The sequence below is a fragment of the Schistocerca americana genome, chromosome 1 (genome assembly GCF_021461395.2).
Source record: "Schistocerca americana isolate TAMUIC-IGC-003095 chromosome 1, iqSchAmer2.1, whole genome shotgun sequence".
In the NCBI taxonomy this organism is placed as follows: domain Eukaryota; kingdom Metazoa; phylum Arthropoda; class Insecta; order Orthoptera; family Acrididae; genus Schistocerca; species Schistocerca americana.
This window is the reverse complement of record NC_060119.1, coordinates 303,776,217-303,795,325: the sequence shown is the minus strand read 5'-3', so window position 1 is coordinate 303,795,325 and position 19,109 is coordinate 303,776,217. Positions and strand designations below refer to the sequence as shown.

At 42.7% G+C, this 19,109-nt stretch overlaps 1 protein-coding gene and 1 non-coding gene across 2 annotated transcripts in view; one reads left to right on the top strand and one right to left on the bottom strand.

Annotated features, from left to right (window-relative positions):
* LOC124622469 (lysosomal acid glucosylceramidase-like) overlaps positions 1-19,109 on the top strand; it is a 187,523-nt gene that overhangs the window by 134,365 nt on the left and 34,049 nt on the right. The gene's annotated exons all lie outside the window — the stretch shown is intronic.
* Positions 18,640-18,713, bottom strand: Trnat-ugu. The gene has a single exon. It is a non-coding gene; the product is annotated as a tRNA-Thr (tRNA).

Sequence of the window (19,109 nt, the reverse complement as noted above, 5' to 3'; positions counted from 1 at the left end):
GAATAGCATCCTACGATTTTTTAACACTCATCCAGTTGAAACTTCCTGGCAGATTAAAACTGTGTGCCGGACCGAGACTCGAACTCGAGTTCGAGTCTCGGTCCGGCACCCAGTTTTAATCTGCCAGGAAGTTTTATATCAGTGCACACTCCACTGCAGAGTGAAAATCTCATTCTGGACTCACCCAGTTGTTCGCAAAACTTAGTTATCTGTGTGTATTTATTTATACTTCTCTACTGCGCAGTTTTGAGGTGTGAGAACGAATGTAATGTATCAGTGTATTATGTACGCAATGGAATTTTTAAAACGTTGTTTTAAGAGGTGGCACTGTCACTCATAAATACCCCCTGGAGGAAATGTTTAGAGTACAAATCATACGAAACATTAACTGTTACCCAATAAGAATACCATTGCAATATCAATTTATTCAGTGGATTATTCCAAACAGTGTGAGGTTAATCAAATATCCAGTCTTGTGCCCTACTGGCACAGATCAAATACTTCCTCCGAGCCGCGCGGGATTAGCCGAGGGTCATGGACTGCGCGGCTGGTCCCGGCGGAGGTTCGAGTCCTCCCTCGGGCATGGGTATGTGTGTTTGTCCTTAGGATAATTTAGATTAAGTAGTGTGTAAGCTTAGGGACTGATGACCTTAGCAGTTAAGTTCCATAAGATTTCACACACATTTGAACATTTTTGAACTTCCTCCGATCGATGTTCATAAATACATACCAAACGAACAAATTAAATGATGGAGGGAGAGCTATGCTGCTACTGAGAGGATAAATTCTGGACTTGACAAAACAGTTTGTTTGCAGTAAGACCTACATGATGAACATGAACGAGAAATAAGCTACAGATGGACCAGTGAACACATAAAAACTTGAAATGTCTACAGTAAACTAATATTGACTATATTCTGCCTAATTCTTCCAAATTGTGAATAACGCGATCTGGGATTTTCTACAACTTCGCTTCCATAATGAAAAACTAGAAGAATCTACTCCACTCAGTTAATGTGAAACGTCAGTGGAGAAAATTTTACAGATGATCCCAACAGTTTAAAGTACATGCCCTGAATACTGGAGTGGGTGTCTATTTCACCGTCTCAGACAGCGAGATGGCGGCCTGCACTGACGGCTCTCGAAGTATCCGGCGCTGCGAGCACGGCTGAGGCTCTGCAGTATTTTCAATACTGAAACCTAAATCCTCAGACAGCAGACTATCGTCCAGGAACTGCTAAGTCCAAGCTGTATCAAAATAGCTCCACTGCCAACAACCAAGGTAAGACGAAGAAGAGAATTTGAGAACCTTATTAATCGTAAGTACACAACAGAGAAAGAGATCTTCACAGAATTGTATGCCAGACGTAAGACGAGAACTCCCAGCCAAGAAGCGGAGTTCAGAATCGACTTAAACGAACAGCAAAGTTCTCCACACGAGCTACTCCCTCTACACGAGCTATCACCTGTAATAGAAGTTCTATCGAGCCCAAGGGCTCAGACGGAAGTCTGTCCAGCTAGCTGGCTCAGACAGATCTCTCTCGCCTTTCCTAAAAACTCATGGCTGTCCAATTCATCTCTGGTTACCTCTCCCCTACATAGGAGCAGGCATAGTGCATTCTTTTCTGACTCCCACTCTCCTCACTGTAAAACACCTTTGGTAAACTAGAAACTCAAGTTTGGTTTCTTCCACTGAACTTCCTAGAACAGAATTTCTCTACTCTTACTTCACACAGTTCTTTGGTTGTTCGGGGGAGGAGACCAGGCAGTGAGGTCATCGGTCTCATTGGATTAGGGAAGGACGGGGAAGGAAGTCGGCCGTGCTCTTTCAAAGGGACCATCCTGGTATTTGCCTGAAGCGATTTAGGGAAATCACGGAAAGCCTAAATCAGGATTTCCGAACGCGGGATTGAACCGTCGTCCTCCTGATGACGAGTCCAGTATGCTAGCCACTGCGCCACCTCTCTCGGTTTCAGGCAGTTCTACCAATTGGAAACGTCTGCTTTAAAAATCGCGGGAAAGAGGGTGGTGGACGTGACTCTGCAAACGGCTGATGGCGCTAGCCCACTGCCCGACACATTCCAGGCGGCTTCTGCATCATCATCATCATCATCATCATCATTTAAGACTGATTATGCCTTTCAGCGTTCAGTCTGGAGCATAGTCCCCCTTATAAAATTCCTCCACGATCCCCTATTCAGTGCTAACATTGGTGCCTCTTCTGATGTTAAACCTATTACTTCAAAATCATTCTTAACCGAATCCAGGTACCTTCTCCTTGGTCTGCCCCGACTCCTCCTTCCCTCTACTGCTGAACCCATGAGTCTCTTGGGTAACCTTGCTTCTCCCATGCGTGTAACACGACCCCACCATCTAAGCCTGTTCGCCCTGACTGCTACATCTATGGAGTTCATTCCCAGTTTTTCTTTGATTTCCTCATTGTGGACACCCTCCTGCCATTGTTCCCATTTACTATCACCTGCAATCATCCTAGCTACTTTCATATCCGTAACCTCAACCTTGTTGATAAGGTAACCTGAATCCACCCAGCTTTCGCTCCCATACAACAAAGTTGGTCGAAAGATTGAACGGTGCACAGATAACTTAGTCTTGATACTGACTTCCTTCTTGCAGAAGAGAGTAGATCGTAGCTGAGCGCTCACTGCATTAGCTTTGCTACACCTCGCTTCCAGTTGTTTCACTATGTTGCCATCCTGTGAGAATATGCATCCTAAGTACTTGAAACCGTCCACCTGTTCTAACTTTGTTCCTCCTATTTGGCACTCAATCCGTTTATATTTCTTTCCCACTGCCATTACTTTCATTTTGGAGATGCTAATCTTCATACCATAGTCCTTACATTTCTGATCTAGCTCTGAAATATTACTTTGCAAACTTTCAATCGAATCTGCCATCACAACTAAGTCATCCGCATATGCAAGACTGCTTATTTTGTGTTCACATATCTTAATCTCACCCAGCCAGTCTATTGTTTTCAACATATGATCCATAAATAATATGAACAACAGTGGAGACAGGTTGCAGCCTTGTCTTACTCCTGAAACTACTCTGAACCATGAACTCAATTTACCGTCAACTCTAACTGCTGCCTGACTATCCACGTAAAGACCTTTAATTGCTTGCAAAAGTTTGCCTCCTATTCCATAATCTCGTAGAACAGACAATAACTTCCTCCTAGGAACCCGGTCATATGCCGTTTCTAGATCTATAAAGCATAGATACAATTCCCTGTTCTACTCATAACACTTCTCCATTATTTGCCGTAAGCTTAAGATCTGGTCCTGACAACCTCTAAGAGGCCTAAACCCACACTGATTTTCATCCAATTGGTCCTCAACTAATACTCGCACTTTCCTTTCAACAATACCTGAGAAAATTTTACCCACAACTCTGATTAAAGAGATACCTCTGTAGTTGTTACAATCTTTTCTGTTTCCATGTTTAAAGATTGGTGTGATTACTGCTTTTGTCCAGTCTGATGGAACCTGTTCCGACTCCCAGGCCATTTCAATTATCCTGTGTATCCATTTAAGACCTGACATTCCACTGTATTTGATGAGTTCCGACTTAATTTCATCCACGCCAGCTGCTTCATTGCACTGCAATCTATTGACCATTTTCTCCACTTCCTCAAATGTGATCCTATTTCCATCATCATTCCTATCCCATTCTACCTCGAAATCTGAAACATTATTGATCGTATTTTCACCTACATTGAGCAACTCTTCAAAATATTCCCTCCATCTGCCCAAGGCATCCACAGGATTCACCAGCAGTTTTCCTGACCTGTCCAAAATACTTGTCATTTCCTTCTTACCTCCCTTTCAAAGACTGCTAATTACACTTCAGAATGATTTTCCAGCAGCTTGACCCAAGGTCTCCTACCTGTTTCCAAAGTCTTCCCAAGATTTCTTCTAGGATGCTGTAATTATCTGTTTGGCCACCTGTTTCCAAAGTCTTCCCAAGATTTCTTCTTGGATGCCGTAATTATCTGTTTGGCTTTGTTTCTTTCTTCAACACAACTTTTTCTGTCTACCTGAGTTCTAGTATGTAGCCATTTTTGATACGCCTTCTTTGTCCTTTTACAGACTGCCTTGACTGTGTCAGTCCACCAAGCTGTTTGCTTCATCCTACCTTTACACACTACTGTTCCAAGACATTCTTTAGCCACTTCTAGTACTGTGTCCCTGTACCTTGTCCATTCCTTTTTCAATGACTGTAATTGACAACATTCAACTAACTGGTACCTTTCTGAGATCACTGTTATGTACTTGTGCCTGATTTCCTTATCCCGAAGTTTTTCCACTCTTATCCTCCTACATATGGACCCGACCTCCTGCACTTTCGGCCTCACAATACCAATTTCACTGCAGATTAGATAGTGATCAGTGTCATCAAAGAATCCCCTGAATACACATGTGTCCCTCACAGCTTTCCTGAATTCCTGATCTGTTATTATACAGTCAATGACAGATCTGGTTCCCCTGCCTTCCCAAGTATACCGGTGAATGTTCTTATGTTTAAAAAAGGATTTTGTGATTACTAAGCCCATACTGGCACAGAAATCCAAGAGTTGTTTCCCGTTCCTGTTGGCTTTCATATCCTCTCCAAATTTACCCATAACCTTTTCATACCCTTCTGTTCGATTTCCAATCCTGGCGTTAAAATCACCCATGAGCAGAACACTGTCCTTGTCCTTTACTCTAACAACTACATCACTGAGTGCCTCATAAAAACTAGCCATTTTATCTTGATCTGTCCCTTCACAATGCGAATATACTGACACAATCCTAATTTTCTTGCTAGACACTGTCAAATCTATCCAGATCAGTCGTTCGTTTACATACCTTATTGCAACTACGCTGGGTTCCATTTCTTTCCTGATATAAAGCCCTACACCCCACTGTGCTATTCCTGCTTTGACTCCTGACAGGTAGACCTCGTATTCTCCCACTTCCTCTTCTTTCTCACCCCTTACCCGAATGCCACTAACAGCTAAAACGTCCAGCCCCTTCTTACTTGCAGCCTCTGCCAGGTCTACCTTCTTCCCAGAGTAGCCCCCATTGATATTAATAGCTCCCCATCTCACTACCATTTGTTTGCCAAGTCGTATCTTAGGAGTCCCTGGTTTGTCAGTTAGAGGTGGGACTCCGTCACCTCCAAAGGTCCGAGGCATTTTGCTCTGATTGTTGCCAGCATCATATTTAAAGTACCAGGGAAGCAGGTTGCTAGCCTTACTTGCCCCGAGTCCCATTGGGTATTACCCCTAACGGTTGAGGGACTAACCGGTGGATTTGGTAGTCTTTGCCGTATGAGCACAAAGGTGACCACGACTCAGAATATGTCCAAGATGCCCTGCCTTATTCCAAAGTAACTGGTGCATTGTCTAAAAAAATTTGTCGGCTGTCGTTGTACGCCGCTTGCCCTCTCATTCCATTCTGGACGCATGCTCGTGAAAGCTGGCGCCATCGGCGTCTCCGGGTCAGCGACAACTCGCTTGCAGTATCCGTGCCGCTGTTGCATCTCCAGACACTACCTGAAAGGGCGTTTGTGCGCGCAGCCATCGGCTAGCACCCCGCTGTCTTTCCTGTTCGCCCGCTTCTGGCTACACTCCGGCCGAGGTCCCATTGTCCCATTCCTCCACCGAGCTTTTCACAGCAACACTAGTTTCAGGGCCAATCACCTAGCCTGATTCAGTTATTAGTGCCAAGATGTGCTTGTCGTTATCAGTCACATTCTGTGTTCGTAATAAAACGGCCCTTCTCCTTTAAAATATCAGAACCCAGTGTAATTCCATGTCATAGTGTATTTTGAAAGCGCTTACGACATTAAACCTTGGTCAAAGTATTATTGTGGCCGGTAATAATCAAGTTCTGGTGTTTCAGACTCGAATAACAGCCGGTCTTCGTGAATGTGGTGTGTGGTAACGTGTAACTTCGACCGTCCCCCCAACCTCCCCCTCTCTCTCTCTCAAACAGTTTATTCCAGTGTGGGACATTGTGCCGATACTGGGTGGACATGTTCTTCCGGAAAACTTAGCAAAACGATCACTACCAGAATCAGGTGCCATTTTACTCTGATAGCAAACGTGATGGGTGCTTACAGCGAGTAGTTAAAACTGCTGACGCGGGGTTGCGGGTTGTGGATGTGAAAGGAGGCAGCGAAACGGTCTAGAATGGTGTACCATGTAATGTTCTTCACCATACTTAGTGGTATGCTGTATGGAGCTTCTTACGCACGTCCATTAAATTTCATTTTACTGTACTCGTAATACAGCCACATTTACATCTACATCTATACTCCACAAGCCACCTTACAGTGTGTGGCGGAGGGTACTTTATCTAACAGTGACTCTTCACTGCCGGCCGCGGTGGTCTAGCGGTTCTAGGCGCGCAGTCCGGAACCGCGCGACTGCTACGGTCGCAGGTTCGAATCCTGCCTCGGGCATGGATATGTGTGATGTCCTTAGGTTAGTTAGGTTTAAGTAGTTCTAAGTTCTAGGGGACTGATGACCACAGTAGTTAAGTCCCATAGTGCTCAGAGCCATTTGAACCATTTTTTTTGACTCTTCACTCTTTTGCTGTTCCACTTGCATATGATTTGCGAGAAGAACGGTCGGTAGTGTCTGTGCGGGTTCGAATCTCTCTTTTGATGATTGATATTCGTAGGCAGCAATATATTGGTTGGTTCTTCTAGGAGCATAAGTTCTCAGAACTTGAAAAGTAGACAATTTTTACTTGGCAGTTTACGCCCAAACTGCCATACAACCCCTTTTATAATGTAACATGTACAACCTACTAGTTAGTGTAGTCGACTGTTCAGTGCTGCACAGAAACTGCAGACAGTATTTACTACTCCCAATGATTTAAAAGCTATTTATTTCCTCCTTCCCTTTTCTTATGGTCATGAAGAGCTGTCATTTTCTGGAACCTTAAAGCTTCCTTTAGGTGATTCATGACAGGGATGTTAACTTAAATGGACCAGAGTGCTATAAACTTATTTGGCGCTGAAGGCAGCCCCAAAGCAAGTAAAGAATAGGGAAGTTGTAGTGTCTTGTCTCTGGACAGCAGCTGCAGGAGGGCAGGCTACATTCCATCAAACAGCATTGTGCGGGACACTATAAGAAATCCTTTCTGGTGAGATAGAGATCTGAAAGCCAAGTGAAGTACTCACAACTTGAGACCGTGAGACCAGTAATATGTCTGCAGCCATGCCACAAAGTAACGTTCGTTTAATCCGAGTAAGCGAGTAATAAGAACTCTGATTGCCTCACAATAGCTCCACTCCGTCTTCAGGCCACGAGAGGCCTACCGGGACCATCCGACCGCCGTGTCATCCTCAGTGGAGGATGCGGACAGGAGGGGCGTGTGGTCAGCACACCGCTCTCCCGGTCGTTATGATGGTGTTCTTTGACCGGAGCCGCTACTATTCGGTCGAGTAGCTCCTCAATTGGCATCACGAGGCTGAGTGCGCCCCGAAAAATGGCAACAGCGCATCCGAGTGCTGACCACGCCAGACAGCGCTTAACTTCGGTGATCTCACGGGAACCGGTGTATCCACTGTGGCAAAGCCGTTGCCTTCTCACAATAACTCACAATAATTATTTCAGTTGGTTGTGCTTTTTCCCATGTGTGTTAATGCAGAAAGTTTCTGGTTGACGGCTGTTGGAAAGCTGTCATGTGATTTCCCTAAATCACTCCAGGCAAATGCCGGGATGGTTCCTCTGAAAGGGCACGGCCGACTTCCTTCCCCATCCTTCCCTAATCCGATGAGACCGATGACCACGCTGTCTGGTCTCCTTCCCCAAAACAACCAACCAAAGCTGTCATATAATGAGACAGATTTTCTGCTTTCCCTCCTGCACCGCACTATTATTGATTACCATGACAGAATCGACAAGAGTACGAATCTGTTAAAGTAGTTTATTAAATTATCATTGGCCAGAATACTCAGTGTCTAATGCAGTTGGCTGGCAAGATTCCTACACTGGATGAACGAGCTACGTTTTTGGAGAGATATCAGTGAGTACACTTGCAGAGGCAAATTGAACAGTAGATCTGTTCTCAGTCGTTGAAAAGTACTGCACAGACGGATGTCTCCTACTCAGAGCAGAGTGCAGAGGTACTCAGAATTTTCAGTTGCTGCTGCATACATCTTCCACACTCATTCCATCCAAGAGTGGTAAGCATGAGCCTTTAGTGCAGTCACTGAGCTGAGGGTATGCGAAGGTAATTAATGTACATCAGGTTTTAGTTGTGCAGTTTTAAAATTCTCTGCCTGCCGGTTGCACCCATCGCGCACTCTGGTGAGTGTATTTGTGTTTGTACTCGCTTTTCTGGGTTCCTTCTTCAAATCACTAACCATTTTTGCGGTCATTGGTCATATCTGTGCTGCAATATCACATTATGCTTTTGTCTGTCCATGCACCAACGCCAAGGCTATAATTTATAATTGCAATCTTTTGTCCACTTATTAATTCTTTACATGCCCGACGCAGTGTGTAAATCATTTATTTGATGGCTTATGGTTGTAAGCCATCAAACAGCGCCTGCTAGTTTCCTTTTCTAGTGAGATGAGCCCCTTCATTAATACATCCGTGTGAGGTGTGGTACCTGTACTTTCATGCTTAACTGGGCCACCCCCTACAGTTTTAATTCAATAAGACGTTACCCGTAGCACAACATTGTTTCTCTTACATTTGCATGATCTTAGGGGTATGCTAAGCAGCTCAGATGACACCTCAAACCACATCGTGGTGCAGAACTCTTCTTTTGCAGCGCCTAGGACTGGAGTTGAGTGGGCGTGTCCGTGACGATTTCGCACTTACTAAATGAACCTAAAACGAAACATGCTGCTCTCCTTTCAATTTTCTCTATTTCCTCTATCAATCCTGTCTGATACGGTCCCCATACTGACGAGCAGCATTCAAGTTTTGGCCGAACGAATGTTTTGCAAGCTGCTCCCTTTGTTGATGGATTATATTTCCAGAGGATTCTTCCAGTGAATCGCTGTCCGCCATCTGCCTTCTTCGCGATTAATTTTATGTGGCTGTTCCTCTTCAAATCGATCCGCATAGATACTCCCAGATATTTTACAGAAGAAACTGCTTCCAGTGACTGTTCTGCAATTTTCTAATGACACGATAAAGGATCTTTCCGTCTGTGTATTCGCAATACGTAACATCTGTTTAAGATGTCGTTCAGTTGGGACTCCCTGCGCCATGCATCGTTCCTCTATAGGTCTACCTGCATTTCTCTACAATTTTCTAGCTTTGCGACTTCTCTGCGTACAACAGTATCATCCGCGAAAAGCCTCTGCTTGTGAAAAGTAATAGTCCTGAAACACTCCATTGAGGCAGGCCCGAAATTAATTTTATGTTTGAACGCTTCTCACCGTTCAGAATGACTTGCTGTGTTCTCAGTCCAATCACAGAGCTGGTCTGATATTCCATACTCTCGTATTTTGTTCATTAGGCGGATCAGTATGCATTCCAGAAGTCAAGCAACACGGCATCTGTCTGGGCGCCTCTATCTACTGCTTTCTCTGTATCATGCACGAAGACAACGATCTGGGCTTCACACAATCGTTGTTTTCGGAACCCATGTCGGTTCCTACAAAGGAAATTCTCGGTCTCCAGAAACGTTATAGAACGCGAACATAAAACACGTTCCAAGTTTCTACAACAAATCAACGTTAGAGATATGGGCCTATTGTTTTGTGCGTTTGTTTGACGTCCCTTCATGTAAATGGGAATGACCCTTTTTTTCGAAACATTATCATTGCTTAGATACTATGGTACACTGGTGCTACAAGAGAGGCAAGTTCTTTCGCATATTCTTTGTAGAACAGAAATGGTATCCCGAGAGGTCCAGCTGCCTTTCCTCTGTTGAGCGACTTCAGTGCTTTGCTATCCCTTGCTCACTTATTTCGACATCCGTAATTTTGTCATTCGTGCGAAGATTTAAAGGAGGAAGAGCCGTGTGATCTTCCTCTGTGAAACAGTGCAGGAAAAGACGTTTAATATTTCTGCCTTCTCTGTTTCAGAGCCATCATAGTTACAGTGTGTCTGGACAGTTGTCTTCGACCCGTTCACTGATTTAACTCAAGTCTAGAACTTCTTTCCATTTTCTGTCAATTTTTTTATGTGCTGAGATTGTGAAGGTCTTCCTCTTGAATATAACATCCAATTTTTCTGAAATTGTAACCATTTGTTTATCTGTGCATGTACAGCGCTGGACAAAACGAGCGAGACCCCTCGCCTTTTCGTTATGCTGAACCGCACAGCTTTAAAGTCTGCTCCACAGCATAACAGGCAAGGCGACGAAGTGCTACCAACATACTATACACAGGCGTGAAATTGAAAAACTATTCGAACTTTGTCAGACTGTTTTCAGTCGTGAGTACGGCTATATTAATGCTGATTAATGTGTTAAACACATCACGTAAATATAAGATATAAATGAAAGAAGAAACGCTAATTAGTATGAACTGTACTAATAAAAATGAATTTCAGCTTATAGAGATTGCATAACTGTTTCAGTTAGACAAAGTACTCCAGATAGTTACGAATTAGCGAAATATTATGCGCATTCGGCCGCAAAATGGTCTGTGTCTACGTTCAGACCAATCATACTGGATTACCGTTGCTGACCTGCCATGAAAGTGTGCAAATTTAGCAATGCGTGAAGATTCATAACGAAATTCAGTTTAAAATCATTCATTGAGACACTTAAGTCAATACGATTATTGACAGCAACGGAAAAAGTAGGCAGTAATACGTATGAAATTCTACAAGAGTTTCTTATTGACATCCACAGGCCACAGGGCGCCAGTACGGTATAAAGGTAGCAATAAAACGTATTGGGTGCGCGAGAATTTCTTAAAATTGCTTTACTGATAGTCTATCTGCCTCCATCGATATTAGAACCGAAAACAAACCAGACCTCCCTTGCAGCAGCAAACACCTTTCGCTACGCTAGCAGACAACCCAGGCAAACAGCGCTATATTATTACCCCAGACATGAATAAGCCGGCAATTTCGCATGGAAATTGTAAAATGATCTGCAGTTTCTGTTGCATAGAGCTTTCTGGACTAAAAAACATGAATTTTCTACCTTTATGTCACCGCTTATGTGACAATCATTCGGGATGTTTATCGAAATAACAAAATATTGTTATTAGCAAGTAAATTTAGTAGGATAATTCTGCACTACCCCAGGAAATAAACGGCGACATAGCTGGCAAACGTATTCTACAATGTTTCGAATTCTCCGTTAGACTCGCCACAGCTATAAAACGTTCATTAGCCGAAGTGTTTCTTAAGCTAGCTAGCAATGGGAATGCTCACACTTCTAAAACGCGGTGCCATTAATACTGGGATTTGAATTACCACGTGTATAGGCAAATGGATTTTATTTGCATTGCTGTAAACGTGATTTGGATCGAAAGCGTAGCTACGATTAAGATGCTGATGTATCGACTGCAAATAGAACATTTAGAATAAAGAGTAGGGGAATTATTTATGTGGCCCTCATCTTCAGTAACTACATCGGTAAAAATGGAACCGTACTAGTCTCACTTTCTTGACCGTCTATCTGTCTACCCAACCCTTAAAACCCGTTTACCTCCAGGACGGGTACACATAATAAGCGGCAATGTACCGCACTTCCTGCGGTACATGGTCCCTTGGTGGTGTAAAAAAGTTAGCTTCTGTGTCAACGCAATCTAAAGATACGGCCGTTTACGTAAACAAAAATTTACGCGAAAGGTCAAAAACTGGCTCTAAGAACTATGCGACCAACTTTCTCAGGTCATCAGTCCCCTAGACCTACTAAAACAGTTATGACATCTCGATAAGCTGAAATTTATTTTCATTAGTACAGTTCATACTAATTAGCGTTTCTTCTTTCATTTATGTCTTATATTTACGTGTTGTGTTTAACACACTGATCAGTATTAATATAGTCTTACACATGGTTAGCTCGGATAGTTCTTCAGTTTCACGCCCATACATAGTATGTTGGTAGCACTTCGTCGCCTTGCCTGTTATGCTGTGTAGCAGACTTTAAAGCTGTGCGGATCAGCATAACGAAAAGGCGAGGGGTCTCGCTCGTTTTGTCCACGACTGTACATCACGTCAACCGATGTCTTAATTCCTTCGTGGTGCGTTGCTTTTTTTGTCGTAGAGTGTATGTGGTTGTAGTAGAGAGCGTGGTACACAAATACTGACTTGACATGTGTGACTCTGCTAACGCCAAGAAGAACAATCATTGGCGTAATAACATCATTATTTAAACAATATTGATCTGTAATTATGTAAGAACTTCTTAGTATGCAATACTAATTGATAATAAAGCAAGTCATTTGGGGAGCCGATTGGACAGTTATATATTTTCATTTCTTCTAATTTATCCATTTTCTTGCTCTTGTGTAGCGTAAGCATGATCTGTAATGACACATCAATTCTTTCACCCGGTGATCATTCTCTTTTAAATGCTTACTGAATCTTAAAGTGTATATCTGTTTTCCTAATATATTCTTTAAGGTTAGCGTGAAAAGAGCACCCTGTTTGTGCAATGTAATAGTTGTCGCATGTTTTTCACATAATCTTGTAAATATCGGGCCTCCTCATAGGGCTGGTTTCATTTGTACTATGTGTCTTTTGCCTAAGTTGTTGTTGGGTTAAAAACCCAACTGGACGTTAATTTTGTCAAATTCTTTTGCAGTTTTGTTCGAGACAACACCCACATATGGAATGGTAGCAAACATATTCTTTTTCATTTTTAATTCTTCTCTAATTAGGGTAATATCCATAATATTGAGATATTATTCTCTCTCATTTTCTTTTTACATAATTTTGCGAGTATTTTTGGTCTACACCTATTGTTGAAAGCAATATCCTGTAGAATTTGAAATTCTTTCTAGCTGTTCAGTAGAAGATTGATGAGTTGATGTACCATAAAGTTGAAGTAAGCCCTTTTGTCGTTAGCTGATGACAAGATTGGTTATTAATCATACAGTCAGTAATTGTTGGTTTTCAGAATATTCTGATCACGTATCTGCTGCTAAGTCAAGGAAATTAATGGTGTTTTTTTCTACAGTTTTATTTGTTGAACTGAACCTTGTGATAGGGGCTATTTAAATCCCTACCTCATTCAGGCAGCTATCAAATAGTACTACTGTGTCACTGATATATCTTTTATAGAAACAAACTTTGTGGCTGATTATTGTAATTTTTCAAAAATCGCACTTCTACATTATTTTTATAAATGTCAGCCAATGTCCCGGCCAGACCATCCTGTTGTATTTAAAATTCCCCTTAGAAAGCGATATGGTTATGGTCTGTGATCAACTCAAACAGCTTAATGATTTGAGTAATTTCAGTCAGTGACAGTGTTTTATATTTAATTAGGACGCCCCATATCAACACAACGGGTGCAGTTACTGATATGTTTGTATACATATCAGCTCCATCAAATGATACTAGTATACCAGTTTCCATACTTTAAGGTGTTTCATTTCTTGGGTGACATCTTGTGAATTATGTACACTATATCGGTTTTCATACGCGCAGTATTCTCTCAGCAGTCCATCCACTTTTTAACTTAATTTATACGCAGAGTTACTTATGCAGTTAACATTGGACATAATTTGAATGTTATCTTCATTTATTATTTGTTGTACTCTGAGTTTTGGGGGCATTAGGGTTTATATTTATACATACTCTAGCCCCCCTATCGTTCAGAGGAAAGTTACAATTCTTTGCCTATTTTTGTTAGTATGTCATTGAAAATTGCAATATTATCTTTATTTAGTACAGTAATTTTGAGGTTTGCAAAAAGTTCTGTTATTTTAGCCTCATAATCAACCTCGTTAATAATTACAATGCATTTATATCCAAGGCCTGTTTTGTTTTCAGTCACTAATTAATGCTTTTACTGGTCCCACAATCTCTGTTACCTCACATGATAACTACTTTTGTGCATATATATTTGCTCTTTCATAATTCTAGCAACATTACTTGTTATCAGACTTTGTTCTTCCACTCGTAACCTAGCCATACCCAAAGCAATTTAGTACTTATAACCAAATCTTTAATATACTGACTACCATGAGGCCACTGGCGATCACAGCAGATCTGTCTGCTGTGGCTGCCGGCGACCACGTGGCAGTCAATGTCTTAATTGTATTGCCTTGTAACTTGTCTGCTACATTAAATTTAAGACGTTTATTTAATTCCCCTATCTCTTTTCTGTAGAACTGATGTTAATTAAATTCACTGTTTTCTTACAAAATTAGCGTTACTATGCATTATTTTACTAGTTTTATGTTGAGACATACCAACAGTGAGAATGAGATTAGACATTTTCTTAGAATGCGTAAACCTGACTATTTTCACTCAGTTAATGTACATACTCACTCACAACAACACAGAATCGTATTGTAGGAGTGAAAGCACTTCACCCTACACAACTGAGAAGAATAAAACTTTACAGTAAGAACATTTTTATGTTTATAACTATCATTATCATTAATTTGTTCTTTAAGTAACAGTCGTTTACATACCAACATTGCTCATCTCATTGCTTTTGATATTGCTTTGGAAACCAAATGGATATATTTAGGTATCACTTGTTTAGCCCTATACTTTTTGTTAAATCTATTACGTTTCATCGATTTAACTCATTTTATCTTCACCCACTGGAAACGAAGAACATCCTCATATCCATGGCTCGGTAAGAAGTGATTGATTTTTTCTTCGCTGGGGATCACAGTCATGTAGACCTTTTTGAATGTAATTTCTGCCTTTGAATGTTTATTAGTATTCAGTTATTTCACACAATCGCGATTTTGGCTTTGCAGCCAATATGAAGAGCATTGTGAACTGAAAATTCAATAAAATGTAGTTCATTCAGTGCAGGTTATAATATGAAGAACATAACAGTCGTTACGTATTCGAGTATCATTACTTCGATATCAAAAATGTCTGACATGTCTGCATGATACGTCATCGTCTAATTTTTTCCTTACTCTTATTTCATCCCCCTCGTTACATATAGGCAAAGGATGGACTTTTAGCTGTACATTCAATCCATCCCTTACCCAAAAACACTAGCCAAAAGATGAGATACTTACAAGTGAATTACAAATGTTTTAAAGGGAAAATTACAAAAAGGTTTTGCATTTGACAAACTTAAGTTTTTCGTTTTTAATGTAAGTATGAATAAGAAATTTAAAACAGAAAACTATAAGAGTGTATTGAAAATATTTAAATCATGATACAAAACACTTATGTAAAACTTAAAAAGATGCACTTCACTCTCACTAAAAGTGGAAGGTTCGGCTCTGGGAAACGTCTTCTATGTCGAAGGTGAATGAGACTGGACATTGGGGATGGTAGGAGGTCGGAGGTATAAGGATAGAGGATTTATGCACAATACGATGGAGCAGAAGTAGATTTTTAGAGGCAGGACTGGAGCAGTTGGAAAGGTTGCTGAGGACACACATTGAATGGAGAGAAGGTGTTGTGGTAAGAAGGGGGAGGGGAAATGGGTCGGGAAATACGCTAATCGCTGAGGTGAGGTGGATATGGTGGTAGGAGGAGGATTTTAGAGGTTTTCCACACTTCACGATATTAACCTGTAGAGAGGATAGTGGTATAAAGGACTGCTTTCCAGAAGAAGAGTTAATAGAGGAGAGTCTGGCGCATGTCTGGTGTCAGTCCCGGCATTTTTTAACATTTAATAACTTCCTGATATATCTCAGTATTTGTCAGTGGCATATGAGTGTATCCCAGTCATGAATCCAAAGTAAGAAGTGATGTTAGCAATGAGAGTCTCGGACAAGGAGTAGAGAGTGAGAATATGGTTGCAGGGAGAGCAGGGTGCTAGGCGTCTTTTTTTTCGCTGACTTTTGTCTAAGAGCAAACAGAACTTAGTGTTCATTTGCCACCATTACGAGAAAATTTGAAGTAAGTTCCAAATTTTCAATTTCTTCGTTTTGAATAATTTATTATACACTCCTGGAAATTGAAATAAGAACACCGTGAATTCATTGTCCCAGGAAGGGGAAACTTTATTGACACATTCCTGGGGTCAGATACATCACATGATCACACTGACAGAACCACAGGCACATAGACACAGGCAACAGAGCATGCACAATGTCGGCACTAGTACAGTGTATATCCACCTTTCGCAGCAATGCAGGCTGCTATTCTCCCATGGAGACGATCGTAGAGATGCTGGATGTAGTCCTGTGGAACGGCTTGCCATGCCATTTCCACCTGGCGCCTCAGTTGGACCAGCGTTCGTGCTGGACGTGCAGACCGCGTGAGACGACGCTTCATCCAGTCCCAAACATGCTCAATGGGGGACAGATCCGGAGATCTTGCTGGCCAGGGTAGTTGACTTACACCTTCTAGAGCACGTTGGGTGGCACGGGATACATGCGGACGGGCATTGTCCTGTTGGAACAGCAAGTTCCCTTGCCGGTCTAGGAATGGTAGAACGATGGGTTCGATGGCGGTTTGGATGTACCGTGCACTATTCAGTGTCCCCTCGACGATCACCAGTGGTGTACGGCCAGTGTAGGAGATCGCTCCCCACACCATGATGCCGGGTGTTGGCCCTGTGTGCCTCGGTCATATGCAGTCCTGATTGTGGCGCTCACCTGCACGGCGCCAAACACGCGTACGACCATCATTGGCACCAAGGCAGAAGCGACTCTCATCGCTGAAGACGACACGTCTCCATTCGTCCCTCCATTCACGCCTGTCGCGACACCACTGGAGGCGGGCTGCACGATGTTGGGGCGTGAGCGGAAGACGGCCTAACGGTGTGCGGGACCGTAGCCCAGCTTCATGGAGACGGTTGCGAATGGTCCTCGCCGATACCCCAGGAGCAACAGTGTCCCTAATTTGCTGGGAAGTGGCGGTGCGGTCCCCTACGGCACTGCGTAGGATCCTACGGTCTTGGCGTGCATCCGTGCGTCGCTGCGGTCCGGTCCCAGGTCGACGGGCACGTGCACCTTCCGCCGACCACTGGCAACAACATCGATGTACTGTGGAGACCTCACGCCCCACGTGTTGAGCAATTCGGCGGTATGTTCACCCGGCCTCCCGCATGCCCACTATACGCCCTCGCTCAAAGTCCGTCAACTGCACATACGGTTCACGTCCACGCTGTCGCGGCGTGCTACCAGTGTTAAAGACTGCGATGGAGCTCCGTATGCCACGGCAAACTGGCTGACACTGACGGCGGCGGTGCACAAATGCTGCGCAGCTAGCGCCATTCGACGGCCAACACCGCGGTTCCTGGTGTGTCCGCTGTGCCGTGCCTGTGATCATTGCTTGTACAGCCCTCTCGCAGTGTCCGGAGCAAGTATGGTGGGTCTGACACACCGGTGTCAATGTGTTCTTTTTTCCATTTCCAGGAGTGTACATCAGCTTCGAAGAACAGTAATGAGTCGGACTGAGGCACAGAAAGCTAGACAGACACCATTTTTGCGCAGACGAAGTAACAGGAATTATGTGGACACTGATAATAATAATTTTTATTGCTTTGAAAGATTCATTTAAATGTGCACTGAACGCTATAGCAAATAACAGGTTTGATGAATTTACAGTGAAGATTTTTTAATGCAAAACATTTCGCATCTGAGATTCTTTAACGTGATACAAGGGCACACACGTTGTGTTGTTACAAGTGAAAAATTAATTTGCCGTCACTAACATAAAAAAATTATTTTTCAATGCACTGCATCAAGAATTCGCTCCAAATGATTGAACAGTTAAAGAGAAATCAAAGAATTATTTCAATAAAAACAAATGGTCGAATTTCGATCACATGCGAAACTAGTTACTATTATTTCTCTCGATGGTTTACTAATTTTTAGAACTCAAAAATATAATAACTACTTCGTTAATCATGTAGAAAAATAATTAAAAACAAACATTAATGTTTCGAGTGGCTTTCTCGCCGCTAGGGCACTAGTGTCGTTCTAACTGTCAGACGGTAACAGTTTTCACAGTAGTGAGTGTCGCGACTGTATATGTTAATATACGTTTACATTTGGGATTTGTATCGGCACAAGCATGCGCGAAATATGTACACGTCTCTGGGACATGTATCACGACTTGTATGAGCGCGTTACTTGCAAGTCATACATGTACGATCGTGCGTTTACATCTAGCGATTTGTATTTATGCTTTCGGTGGTGCAGAGCTGTTCGGAATTCGTGATGGCTTCCCGGAGCTATGTGGAAGACTTAACATTTTTATGTGCTGGGATGCCTGCCCTTTTGAACGAAGAATGAAAACCCACAAAATGCAAAGAATACAACAATAGATTACGGAGAACACTCAAGATCAAATACACTTGTAAACAAACATGGCGGCACATAGCCAAGAAAGACTGGTACTGCTTCTACCCAACTTCTGCGACTTGTCTAGCACATCTCGAAAAGTTTATATACAAAATGTGCAAGCCACTTGTATACGCGGAAGGCGCGCATAAAAGTCGGGTGAACGTTTTTATGAAAAAAAATGATAATTAGTTGAAACCCTCAACTGCCGACAGGTGCTGTTGATATACCTCGATGGGGACAGGTGTAAATCGGTGCCCTGACCGGGACTCGAACCCGGGATCTCCTGCTTACATGGCAGACGCTCTATCCATCTGAGCCACCGAGGTCACAGATGAATAGCGCGACTGCAGGGACTTATCCCTTGCACGCTTCCCGTGAGACCCACATTCCCAACCGTCCACAATCCTGCACATGTAATGTACCTAATAGATATTTGGCCATCTACTCATTACTCGCGCACACTTTGGCGATTCCTGTAAGAGTTCGGGTAATCTGTGCGCATTCGCACAGACGAAGGCCAATGGCTGGGTAGCCTTTAGCTATATATATGAAGATAGTAACTGTTCTCGAAAGAACAGATACCATTGATGACCGTGCAGCTTCTCTAGAACAAATGATTATTAGTTGAAACCCACAACTGCCGACAGGTGTTGTTGATATACCTCGATGGGGACAGCTGAAAATATGTGCCCCGACCGGGACTCGAACGAGGGATCTCCTGC